Consider the following 13175-nt stretch of genomic DNA (forward strand, 5'->3'; position numbering starts at 1 on the left):
ATGGTTTACCACAAGTTTGGACAGAAATAATCTTTCCACCTAAATGCTGAATGTGATATGTCCAAATACGAAATCAGCATCTGGGCTGTTACACACCATTAAAGTCAAGAAGGGAAGGACTAGATTATATTAAGACAAGAAGACTACATGGGAAGTATCTCATTGGCTGATGCTATATCTACCAAATATAAGTCCTGACTGAATGCTTCAAGGCTACAATTTCCCATAAAATAAAGTAGGATTAGGCTATTTTATGAGTGCAACAGGAATATCACTTTGAGATGAAACACACCGATGTCATTCATGACTCACTTAAGGGAGTTCTCTATCTCTCTGTAGGGTTGTTAAGAGATGATGATGGGAGCATCGCTGTGTTTTTGCATCACGGGTTGCGTGCGGAAGGTAAAGCCATCTGCGCTGACCCAAAGCCCTCGCCAGCCACCGGGGGGAATCGATTCCCACCCTTAGATCACCGTGGACGTGTTATCTTAAACTTGAGGCTGTTGCTCTGACACAGAGGAATGTCACCTCTGAGGCTTCAAAACACACACGTGCACACAAACACATATAGGTTAATACACACACACAGGGAGATTTCTCACGCCTACCAAACAGGGAAATACATTTCACACAGAGAAGGAGAGAGCGGGAGAAACTAATCGGGAAGGGGGGGGGCTCCTGAACCTCAGCTCCTGCTCGACTTTGATGTTTGAAAGTAATGGGATGACCGCTTGTTATCAGTGTGAAGGCATCTGGCTCTCTAGTTTTAAGTGTGCTATGATTTATAGGCTCTTTGAATACTGACACACACACGCACTCGCTCTCTCTCTCTCTCATTAATCACCGTTTATATCTCCTCGCTTTGAGCTTGCAGTCCTTAAACTGATCTAAAAGCCAAAGGTGCAGGCCTGTGTGTATTTTAGTAACGCCAGGAGCTGTAAATCTTTCCAAACATGGATTTCTCACTGCTATACATGGAAAGCAAGACCAGGTAGTTTAACAGTGGTTTACTTGTCTCCTTTACTTCTTTTAGTGTTGTGTCTCCTTCACTTCCCATCTCTCTGTGAAGTTCCCCATTATGGGGTAACAAGCCCTGGTTTACATTAACCCTCAACACCACAAAAAGACAAGGTGGAGGGGGAGGAAGTTGGGTGAGACAGACGGAGGGGGGGCGACTCAATTTCTAAGTCTGGTTTCCATTAGAGCTAATTATCTGTGTTTCATCGCAACCTGAGGCAGTTAGCATGTGTGTGTGTGTGTGTGTGTGTGTGTAGGTGTATATATGTATTTGTGTGTATGCTGGAGTTTCTTTTTTACTTGTGCTCTGTTGCGTTTTCGTCATATATCTCAAATTAAGATCTGCATAGCATTCTCTGACTCTCTGAAGTGAAATTAAACAAATGGTGCTTTGCGTATCACTCCAACCCTCCATGTCTGCTGGTCAGTGATGTAATATATCAGTAAACTGGACAAAAATAGAGTCCATACACTTCTTTGGTTTTTGCTATATAAGAGTAGTAATGAGCATTTTTAGATTTATTATTGCTTTAGAGTTGCCCTCCTCCTCTGTGCCAGACTTTGTTGTAATCTTTAAAGTGGTCTTGAGCAGTAGGTCTTCAGGCTTTCTGAAGGTCTTTCAAAGTTTGTCTGTGGACATTGGCTGCTTTTTCACTCATTTTTAGTCCAGTTCCTGCATCTTACCATTTTCAGAGTAATGTTTATTTGTTTGTTAAGCCACTTAACACTGACTGATGAATCATTCAGACATGAAAAAAGCACCTAACTCAAGGGATGAGCCAGCGTTTTGTCTTCACACAACACACAGCTTAGCAAAGAAGCCTCATCAGAAATGGAGGACGTCCGCACAGAGGAACGACAGTGAGTGTCAGTCATCTGCAAAAAATGGCGGAGGCTGTGGCATGGTTTGTGGCTGCAATTCAGCTAGTGGTTTTGGAGATTTTGCCAAACTGATAGAATTATGATCACAGAAAAGTATTGACAGATTTCCACCATGCAAAATCATTTGGAAAGTGTTTGATTGGCTGGAAATTTTTCTGTTTGTGAATGATCCCAAACACAGATGCTAATGCAATAAAAGCATATAAAGCGTATAGATGTATTGGTATTCCCAGATCCTGGACCTCTACATTTTTAGAGCAGTGTGAGATCATCTTGACAAAGAACAGAACTAAAGGCAGAAACATCAAAAGAGAGAGCCTAGAGAAGTATTCCTGAAGACTATGACAAGAAACGACAAGAAAGGCTTCCTAAGAGAAGTCAGACTGTGTTGAAAAATAAAGGTGGTCATACCGATTATTGCCTTTCAAACTGTTTTTGCCTTATAAACTGTGTAGCTTCTATTCATGTTTTCACATATTTTAATAAACTGTTGCGTCTATTTTCCATTTTCATGGTAAAATATAAAGAAATAAAGGGTGGATCAAGAGTTTTGCACAATACTGTGCATCTTGTCGAGGAGCGCAGTCTGAAATTTACCAAAGAATAATAAAACCTTCTTAATATTTTAAACTTCCCATGTGTTTGTTATTAAAACAATGTATTCATCTAAGTCAAATAAGAATGCATTAAGTCAAAAATGGTACTCAGTTTTCTTCTGTTTATTTATTTATTTTGCAAAAGAATTTAAGTTTCCTTGTCATGACGTGACAATGTCTCTGAAGTCAGAAAAGAGAAAAATAACCAAATCCTATCTGGCAGGAGGACGAGATGATGTTGAGGTATATAATAAAATGGTTTGTTGTTTTAATGGTACAGGAACAGAGAGTGGCAGGAAGTCCGGGTAGAAACCGTTAATAGAATGAGCTCTAATTCGCACACGTTCCCTGAGGTCGGTGCCAACTGCACCCATCAGTGCTGACCTGTGACCTCTCAAACTGACCCTGTCCCCAGAATGCTGTGACCCCCAAGCTGGACCACGGGCCACCAATTCACCTCCACAAAATGCCCCACTCAGTTCTCTAATACTTGTCAAATGCAGCACAGAGTATGAGAACAGCAAGAAAGATGGAGTCTGGATTACAGTGGGAGGTGAAAAATGAACACGCTGATAAAGCAGTGAGAAAAAGCAAAAGAAGAAGAAAACTCAAGAGGGAAAAAAAAGTATACGCATCCTCTCAGCTCTCTTGCCTAAGGCTGTTTATCTTTCAGACTGAGTTAAACATAAGCCTCTTATAACTCTCCACATACCAGTATAAACATAGGCTCTTTATCAAAGGGCAGCACGACTCATTCAAACATATAGGCTCTTTGTCCTAACTTAATTTACTGCACCCTATACAAAGATCCTTTATTGGATTTAAGCTTTCCAAATGTTTAATGGGGAACTTTGGTGGTGGTGGCGGGGGGTGTCTGTTGATGAAGGTTAAAGGGGCTTCATATGTTTACGTTAGAAAACCACAGTGGTTTCTTATCATGCACAGATCTGTGGACTATCAGTACTGAAAAGGCCCAGTTCAAGCACAACACGTTGTGTGTTATTTCCACAGAGAGAGGGAATTGTCTGACACCACATAGGGCCATTCACACAGATGGGATTGTGGCTTTCTGCAGGGGAAATGCATGTTTCCTGGCTGCGTTAATAGCAGAGATGATAGTTTCAACTCTGTTCACAGTAACCAAGGCTTTTCTGATGCGCAACAGAGTGTTGCATCATCCCGTCTTATATAAAGTTTTCGAGCTTTTCCTCGTTGCAGGCAATAAGCAGAGCGCAGCCGTGGTTTACTAGCGTTCTGGGGGCCCTGTCATGAGTCAGTATGTGCGTGCACACATGCAGAAGGGCAGAGTGAGGGATGGCTTGGCAATAAGATCGACTCCTGCTTCGGGTGTTGGTTTAAGGAGAGCTGTGCTGGGAGAGAAATAAGATTTTAAAATCTGCACGGCGTTCCCACTGGTGTTCACTGTGGGGTGGTCTCTCTTGGTTTCTTTCCCCACTTTTCAATATTTCTATCTCCTCGGTCCCTCTCTCATTACTTTGAGGTGGTCTGTTTCTGTCTTTCCAGCTCTCTCCAGTTCCCTCTTTCCTAGCCCAAATCCCCTCCACCCACCCCACTCCTCCCTCCTCTTGGTCATATTTGCTCCTTTGCTTACTCCTTTTATCATCAAATCATCTCTCTCTCTCTCTCTCTCTGTGCTCTCATTTCCTCGTCTTTCTCAAACTCCTTCCTTTTCTCCTGATTTTGTTTACTGGCATGCACAAAGACAAAAACATCCATCAGGCCTCTATATTTGCTGGCTAAAAATTTGCGTGTGTGTGAGTGTGTGCGCACAAAGCTGGAGAATGTAGGTGAAAGGAATAAAACCACAGCGAGATAAAGAGAACGATTCAGGGACTGCATGAAAACAAAGTCTTGCTGATGCAATGATTATTGTGGGCCAGCATTTTTTAGCCAATTGTGCTCTGAATCTGTGTGTGTGTGCTTTACTCTGTTCAGTATTAGTTTAGTATTGTAATTTTGCTCTTCTGACTGTTGTTTTTCTGTCTCTGCCTCTTCTCCCCCCCCCCCCCCCCCCCCCTTCTGTGATTTTATAAGCCTGGAGGTTGGTGTCATATGACCTATTTGCATGTTTTTTCAAGTCCAGTAAAACTGGCCTGAATGCCCCATAATTCTGTTCCCCCGGCTGCCTGGTAAAGGTAAGTGCCAACTTTCAAACCCTCCCCACCCACCCACACTCTTTCTCCACACACACACACGCTTAGACACACATGGGTAAACTCTAGACATGGCATACCAACAGGAAAAGTGTAAAGTAACACCGCCTCTTAAAAAGGGGTGGCAAAAGGTCCTGAGACTAAAAGTAGAGTAAAATGCGAAGACAGACATATTAGAGAAACCGTGTGTGTGTGTTTGTATGTGCGTGTGTTTCGAACAAACTCATCTCAAGAAATGATGGCATAGTAAAAATCCAGGCAGTGGGATTACAACAGGCGAGAGTAGTAAAGTTGTGTGTGTGTGTGTGTGTGTGTGTGTGTGTGTGTGTGTGTGTGTGTGTGTGTGAGTTATAAATAGTTGGATCATCTGGAGTACATTAGAGGTACAGTGTTTAAGTGAACAGGTCCGCTACCTGCAGCCACAGAAACCTCAGAGGAGACGCTGCCAAGCCCTAAGCTGGACACACACGTGCACACAGCAAAGCATAAAGAGAAGAAGAGAGAAAAAGAAGGAAATTAATGAAGAGAGGCAAATTAATTTAACAAAATTAAAGGGATAAAGCAAAGAACTGATCAAAATAAAAAGGTGGGACATCTGAGAGGGAGAGTCTTACGCAATAACAGACCGTGACTGTTGTTAAATCTCGGCTCTGTAGCTTTAAGGTAAACACGGGTTATTAGGAAAGGCACCGCTGGGATATCAACTCTCCTATTAAAAGGTGGGCTGGTGTGAATGTACAGAGGGAGGAAAAACATCATGTCTGAACAAGGTTGTTTAGCTTAGAAGTGGCTAACACTTCCCAAGGCCACACACATGTAATCAGCACCTGCATGGACTAAGGTATACATCCTCATTTTTATCCCATACTTAATAAAATTGCAGGTAAAGAAGCTTAAATACTGATATAATATAGATCCACACTGTTAAAACTTTTTAATTTTTCATATGGTCTATATTTGGTATATGAAATGTAAATGTTTCCATTTGCACTTTATAACCTCTTTTTAAAAATAAATAAATAAATGCTGTCTCTCCAAAGCGTTTTTGGAAAGGGGGTGTAACTTCTCAGTTTATCCCCATTGCACTCCATTATAAATCTACAATAAAGTTTTTTTTGATCTTTAAGAAAATCCTCAACTTGCTGCATATTGTTCCCAACTTTTTCCATAACCCCTGCAAAAAGCTCAGGAAGCAGACCCTCCCCCCATAGCACATTTACACACTGAAACCTGAGCCACAGGAAGTGGTCCTGCACAGCATCATGTCAGGGCGTACAAATTATTCACCATTTAAAAAATGCACTTTTTCTCATCTCCTGTATTTTCCCTACCCTGCACCCAATACTCCTGCCTTGTCTCCTTCTCTCCGTTTACTGGATTTAATTTCTGGTCCTCTAGAGAGTCACAGTCAGGGAGACAAACAAGCTTTGCTACCTGTGATATCTCAAAATGAGCTGTGCTCTGACTCAAAACGAACCGCCGTTGCTGCTGTTGCTGTGGGTGTACAGGCCCCCAAAATTCCGGGAAATATTCTGCTCTGGTGTTCCCTGAAGACTTGTGGTATTCCTGCCCACAACGCTTTTGTGGAATTTCCTAAATGGATATAAAGCAGGTTTATTTGAACTCTTCTGAACAGTGAAACATTCACAGATCTACCTTATCGCCACAGACGTATTATTTTACTGTATAAACCAAACTGCAAAAAGGGTGAGGGGGAGACTAAAAAGAACTTTTTTGTACTGGTAGGATGAAAATAGAGTTGAAAAGACAATAAAACCACCCGGCTGAACACAAAGTGTGGGCGAATGACATTGTAAAAAATAAGCTCCTTTTAGTGACCTCACCGCTTTTCTTAGCACGTCCAGTCAAAACAGGATGAAAAATACCTTTTTTTCTTTCTTCCTTTTAAAAAAAATATTATTAAAATTAGATACAGAGAGTTTTTACACAAGCCTGATTTTGACTATAAACTGATGTGGGATGAAAATGGTAAAACTGAAACTAGCAAAAATGCTTGGTGGTTTAAATGCTGGTTTAAACTCTCCTGTTATTAAAAGGTGCTAACTACATTTTTGTGGTAAAAAAAGGGACCTTTTATTCTTATTTTCAGATGCATATAATCCTTGGACTCTGCTGCAGTCTGATTCACTCTTTACGTTAAACCTTATTTATCTGTCCCTCGCAGCCACTACTCACTGTTTGAAAAAAAGGTAACTTTCATGTGATATGCTGCCTTTTTGCAAACAGGAGGTTTGAATAGCAGGTGAGTGGGACTTGTACCCACATAGCAAAATCGGTATGGCCCCGATTTGGCCCACACAATGTGCTTACACATGGCCCACATACCACAAAGAATGACGGCCCTTTGGTGGCCCAGATCTGGTTTGCCAGAGGTGGCCCACACATGGGCCATCACAAGGTCAGTTGCAGACACACTGGTGGTCCTGTGCTGGCCCAGATTACATCTGGCAAATCTGGGCCACCAAAGGGCTATCATTGTTTGCAGTATGTGGGCCATGCGTAAGTTGTGTGCAGCCACGGGCCAGTTGCAGACACACTGCTGGCCCTGTGCTGGGCCAGATGTCAGTCTGATGTGTACTTTAATCAAGTCATGTAATAAAAACATGTGCTGGAACATAATAACATCATGAAACTCTGTTCAGACAGTGAATGGGACTGATTCTTTTATAGCATTTTTCTACCCTCCTGGATTATTTAAAGTGCTCTATACAATATGCCATATTCACCCAATCTCTCTAAACTGAGTGCTTCCTAACTACATTCATACTCTTGACATGCAGACAGGAGGAACCAGGGATTGAACCACTAACCTTCCGATTAATAGGGGACCTGCGCTACTGCCTGAGCTACAGCCACCCAGCGGTAAACATGAGTAAACCCTCACTAGGTTTGGATAAAGTGTACACTCACAAACCTGCTTTTGAAACATTGGCTACCATAGCAGTATAGTATTGCAATATGACATTTGGATCTTCTAACTAAAATAGGAAAATAGGAACATAAATAGTGCCATCCAGACCTGGCCCACATCTGGTTGACATACACTCTGCCATGACACCAGTCAGTCAGAAGTGCCAGCTTGATGCCAGATCTGGGCCAGACCTGTTTTCTATTAGCCTGGGCCACATAAACCAAACCACAATTGAGCCAGATGTGGCATACCATTACATAGACAGTGCTGTCTATGCCAGGCCTGGCCCATATCTGGATGACACACATCTTATCATGCCAGAAGTCAGCCAACAGTGCCAGCTTGATACCAGATCGGGGCTATACCTGCTTGCTATATGGGTAATTGCGTTTTAACATATCTGCAAAGTGCCTGTTACTAGACATCTTTAAAAAATGCTCAATACATGTTAGCAAGAGTAATTTTTAAATGTGACCTCCTCCCAACCTGTAATGCCTTTTGGTGAGTATGTGGCATTCTCAAGACCTCTGTGCAGCTCTGTGATGTAATTTTGGAGCCTGCTCTCTGCGCTGAGGTGGCATGTGGCTTGTTATTCTGTCTTTGTGCAATATCAAACCAAATGTTATTCAGTGAGAAGTATATTTCCCACGAGGACAGTGAACTAGCCAGCTTATGTTGTGTATGCCTGCCATGGCTACTACTGGACCACGGGAATGTGCACACAGCATTAAAATGAATGCGTTGTTGGCCATTAGGAAGTCTCCACTCACCTCATCCTGCCAAGACTATGACAGTGTGGATTATTATGCTGAGGTTAGGGGGGAGGAGGTCGTGTTAAGTGAAGTTTAGAAGAGCACTGACCAAGCACACTTTTCCCTCAGGCATGTGGTCAAGGGACAATTGAGGGCATACACACGTACGCAAGTGTGCGCGCACACACAAACAGCTTCCTCATGCACACATTCATACCCACAATCTGATTCTGAAATAAACATCTTGCCCCATAATACCCCTGGGCTAGTTGGCCCATTGGCCCATCCTGGTGACCCTTGTTACCATGGTGATTAAATATTGGGAGCCCTCATCTGCAAACATTTAGCCAGTGTCACCCCTAATCTTCCTCATGTCACCCTGCCACTATAACCTACAGGAGATAGCAACACACTACCAAACCAACCAAAACATGCAACCAAAGATCAGCATTGTGCCGCAAAGTTCATCTTCCCCCATCACTATAGACAAGTGCAAAACATTTAAGAACAATATATGTAAAATGTATTTGGAGAGACAAAGTTAATATCAAATGTATGGAGGGCCAGGACTGCCAAATTAATTCAATTAAATACATTACTAAATGGTTAAATGTGGCCTTGATTAATTAAAACTGGAAATCAATTATTTATAAAATGTTTTAAATGCAACTCTTTGAGCTTCAATTCATTATTTATAGATTTAATTAATTAATTACATATTTATTTAAATAGTTAATGATATATTTAGTTCGTTCATTTTGGCACTTGTGACCCTCCATACAAGGGTGTCTATGGACATTTTATAGTGTCATTTTTGACAGAAACAGTAATTAACAGTAATGTTTTTATTCAGCAACAAAGACATATATCACATATCTATATCAGATTATTTTTTTTAGTCATTACATTACCATTGGCTGTCACATTCCACCTCCTAACCTTTGAACTATGACTTCCTCTAGGCCAAATCATCATGAGTGCCATGGCTCGGGTCACTTGATGGCTTACAAAAAAGAGCAGGAGTGTACTATACTTATTAAGAAGTTAGCAAATCTTTTTTTTTTAAGTAATAATTGTCAAGTTGTATGTGACTACACAATAAGGTTAACTGATAAATGGTCCTTGGTCCTTTCTGCTCTTTTGTAGCTTTAGTGCAATTTTTTCCCTCAACCTGGAAAATCTAGTCTCTCAGAGTCAAAAGTATCTGAGCTATAGCAAGCTTTAGCTTTAGCTTTAGCTCATTTGGGTGTTGGTGATTCAGCTCTCTCATTAGCTTTTTAGTTATGAACATTTTTAGTGTGGTTCTTCTACACTTTAGTTTAGTGAACTTTGTATCTTCCTCACTCACAGTGAAAAACTGACTGATACCCACAGCCAAACGTAAGTGTGTGAGGCGCTGTTTATCTGCACCACTGTGCATGTGTATGTAAAGTACCAATTCATAATCTAACATATGTAAGAATGCCTGACTGGTGGATTTGTGCGTCTCTATTAGTGACACTGTGTATCATGTTTAAAGATGTAAACATAAAAAGGTTTAGATTAGTGTTACAGATTTGGGATAACCTCAGCACAGCTAGCAGCACCAGCTTTGATTTCTTCCATGTTTGTGTCCACATCCTGTTACAGAAACATGCTTGCAGGTGGCAGTTGCTTGCTTATATTCTAGCTTATTCAGACAAATCTGACCTACAGCCAATTCTTTTTTCTACATCAAAGTACCTCAGAACAGTGCTGGTGAGGATAGCTGTCATCTGTTTGCTTTCCCCCTTGCTGGTTTACAGCTTCCATTTACAGATAGAGCAGTGGCACAGCCATCTGTCAGGGCAACAGCCCCGGGTAGTGGGGTGGTGTTAGAACATCTTTGAATCACTAAATGCTGCATTATCATTAATGCAATAATAATAATTAGAAAAGAAGATTAATTTGAATAATAAAAACTATGAATAATACCTTGACTGACTAATATTTCTGTTGCAAACTAACACAGTTTCTCGCCTGTCTAGAAAAGATTGAACAAAACCACTGGAGGGAGGAGGACATAATGAAAATATTAAGGTATATTACACCTGATGCTACCCTTGCAAACAGTGCCACATGCCAAAAGCAACGTCACATCTGCTAGTGTGCTGTAGTGTTGTTTCAGCCAGACCTCTTGAATGGGCGATCATGAACATATACAGTAAAAGATGATCACTGTGATTCAGTGTAATCATATACTAGAACTCACTAGTCCATGATATGCCTGAATTCAGTGAGTCAAATGCTTTTGTTCAAATGCAGAGGAGATTTAAAAGGAAAGAGAATAACTAGGAAGAAGTATGTTGACTGTTAATGACAATAACTACCTTTTCATGGTATCTATTTATGGGATTGATTACCATTTTATTAAATGCGTCAATGTTGTTTTCTACAAACGATCAGCAGGTGATTTTTTTCCTGCAGTTTTCATTTGTTGTTCAAATTTTACAATGTGAATGAAATGATTTGTGTAGGTAACTCATGTGTACGGCAGAGGTGTTCCATCGGGGCAAGCAAGGAAAGCAGTGCTTGCCTGACACTTATAAACAGACGCCAACTAAAGATACCAAAGTAAAGTGACTGCTCTCCTTTTCTCTCAGTCTTCTGCCATGCCTGTTCCCATGCATCCTTTACATTACTCCCATCTTTTGGCTGGAGTTGGCTGTTGTCTCTGGAAGCAGGATTAACTCCTCTTGCATATAGAGTGACTAAAATCAGTGTGGGTAAGTGGTCTCAAAGTTAACAGCGGCTGGTGTTTGTCAAGCTAAAAGGCAGCAGCTTCTTCTATTTTTTGTAAATGCATATTGTGAATAAACCTCTGGTCTTTGATGGGAAACTGATGGTAGATTAACATGCTAGACAAGGTGCTGTTGACTGCTTCCACGTCTCTGAGATCAGTTACCATCTGCTTTGTGTGGAAACAGAAGAAGCATTAGCAAGAAAATAAGCACTCACATTTATCATTTTAACAGATAACTATTCTCTTAATAACCACCTTGGCCAACATTTGTGACTTTTAAAAGCTTGTTTAGCCTGTTAGTAATGAAACCTTTAATGACAGAGAGATGAGCTCCTAACATGTCGAGTTTAAAAAAAAACAAGAAGTTAAAGAGATGCAGGCTCCACAAACAATTTCAAATTACCAGAAAAATTACTCAATTTCCCAAATGTACAACGCTGTTTTGATACAGCTAGTTATACGCTAACTTAATTTTCCAAAAATATTTGAAGCCTGCTGTTGATATAAACAGTTAACAACATCACACAGTCTATATTAAATATTTTTAATATACTTCTCAAAGATATTTCTGTGTTTCTGACCCAGTTAAAAGCTGTATTTGTTTATGGGTTTGTTTGTTTTTTAGAAACATGTGACTCTCACATTACAGCTACATGGTTTGGGACAGCTACATTACAAACATGTGATGTACTACTGTGGAATAAACAGAATAAAAGGTGTCTACAGCAGTAATAGAAATTATCCATATAACACTGATGTTCTGATTCTGTAGAATAAATACTTTTACTTTTGATACTTTATGTAAAATTTGCCAATAATACATATTTATGCATAGTGAGGTGTTTTCTTTATGCTTTATTGACACTTTTGCTAAAGTAAATGTTGTTCTTGTTCTTGTTCTTGTTTGTTTTTTAAATTTCACCACTCATCATTGTCAACTAATAGTAGATTTTTAGATTATAAACACATAAGTACATAAGCAATTCTTCCTCAGAAGTACAGAAAGGAGTAGACATCCTGAAAATGCGCAGCAAGAGGCTGTCAGAATTGTATGTTTTAATGAGGTCCAGAGTGGAAGATTGAAGGAAAGTTTGTTTGCTTGTCTGCTTGTTTATATTGGAGGTGGGGGTCCTCACGGTTTGCCTTCGTGTAGAAGTCACGGCACACCCCTGGTGTACAGGATGATTTATTTGACACTGGAGTTTCCCCCATTGGAGTTTAACTTGGGTTGACGGTGACATCTAGTGGTAAAGATGCAACAACGTCAATTAGACGCTGCACATGCTGTAGTTTCTGAAGATGCCTCGGTTTTTATGTTTTTTGAGCAAGTGCATTTCATGTGTTTGATGCAAAATCATGAAACAAAGTTACTTTTTGTATTGGCCTTATTATTATTATTTTTTTTAAAAGCCAAGCCCTATGATGCAAACATGAGCATACCTCCCAAACAGGTTGATCAACAAGTGATTGTTATTTTTGTTACTGCATATGATAAATAGCCTAATATTAACCTAGGTGTATCTACACCTTGCAAAGGCACCATTTAGTTCATTACCTGTTTTGATTACAACAGCGGTGTAACTCATAAACCAAGGGTATAAAGTCTACTGTTATTAACTTTCACTGTGCCCGTGTGAGACTGAGAGCAAGCAATCAGCTGACAGAAACAAGAAACAGTAAAGGGATTTAGAGACATAAGAAACATGAAAGGCTTAAGGAGCTCTCTCTTATGTGTTGCTGTGTATTAAAGAATGGATAGTCCGACGTGTGCTCTCTGCTCTCGTGGACCTGCAGGCACCTGTTTTGTCTTCTTTCACCCTTACCTGCTGTGTGACTCAGATGTGGCTGTCACTTCGGAGACAGGTACTGTGACCTAGAACAAAACATAGATCTCTGTTGCATCCATCTTTTTTATTCACTCTGAGATCCTTTGTCTCTGCCCCTTTGTACAACCTCCTCCAATGTCCTCTCTTTGCCAGGCAATGTAAGGTAGAGCACAGGTTAATGAAGATCGCAGTTGGGCAATGAATTATGCATTGGTACCATGTTTGCAGGTAGCCA

This window comes from Copadichromis virginalis, linkage group LG22, assembly GCF_057382275.1.
Source record: "Copadichromis virginalis isolate Kocher_CV1m ecotype Utaka linkage group LG22, C_Virginalis_male_GT1.1, whole genome shotgun sequence".
Taxonomy (NCBI): domain Eukaryota; kingdom Metazoa; phylum Chordata; class Actinopteri; order Cichliformes; family Cichlidae; genus Copadichromis; species Copadichromis virginalis.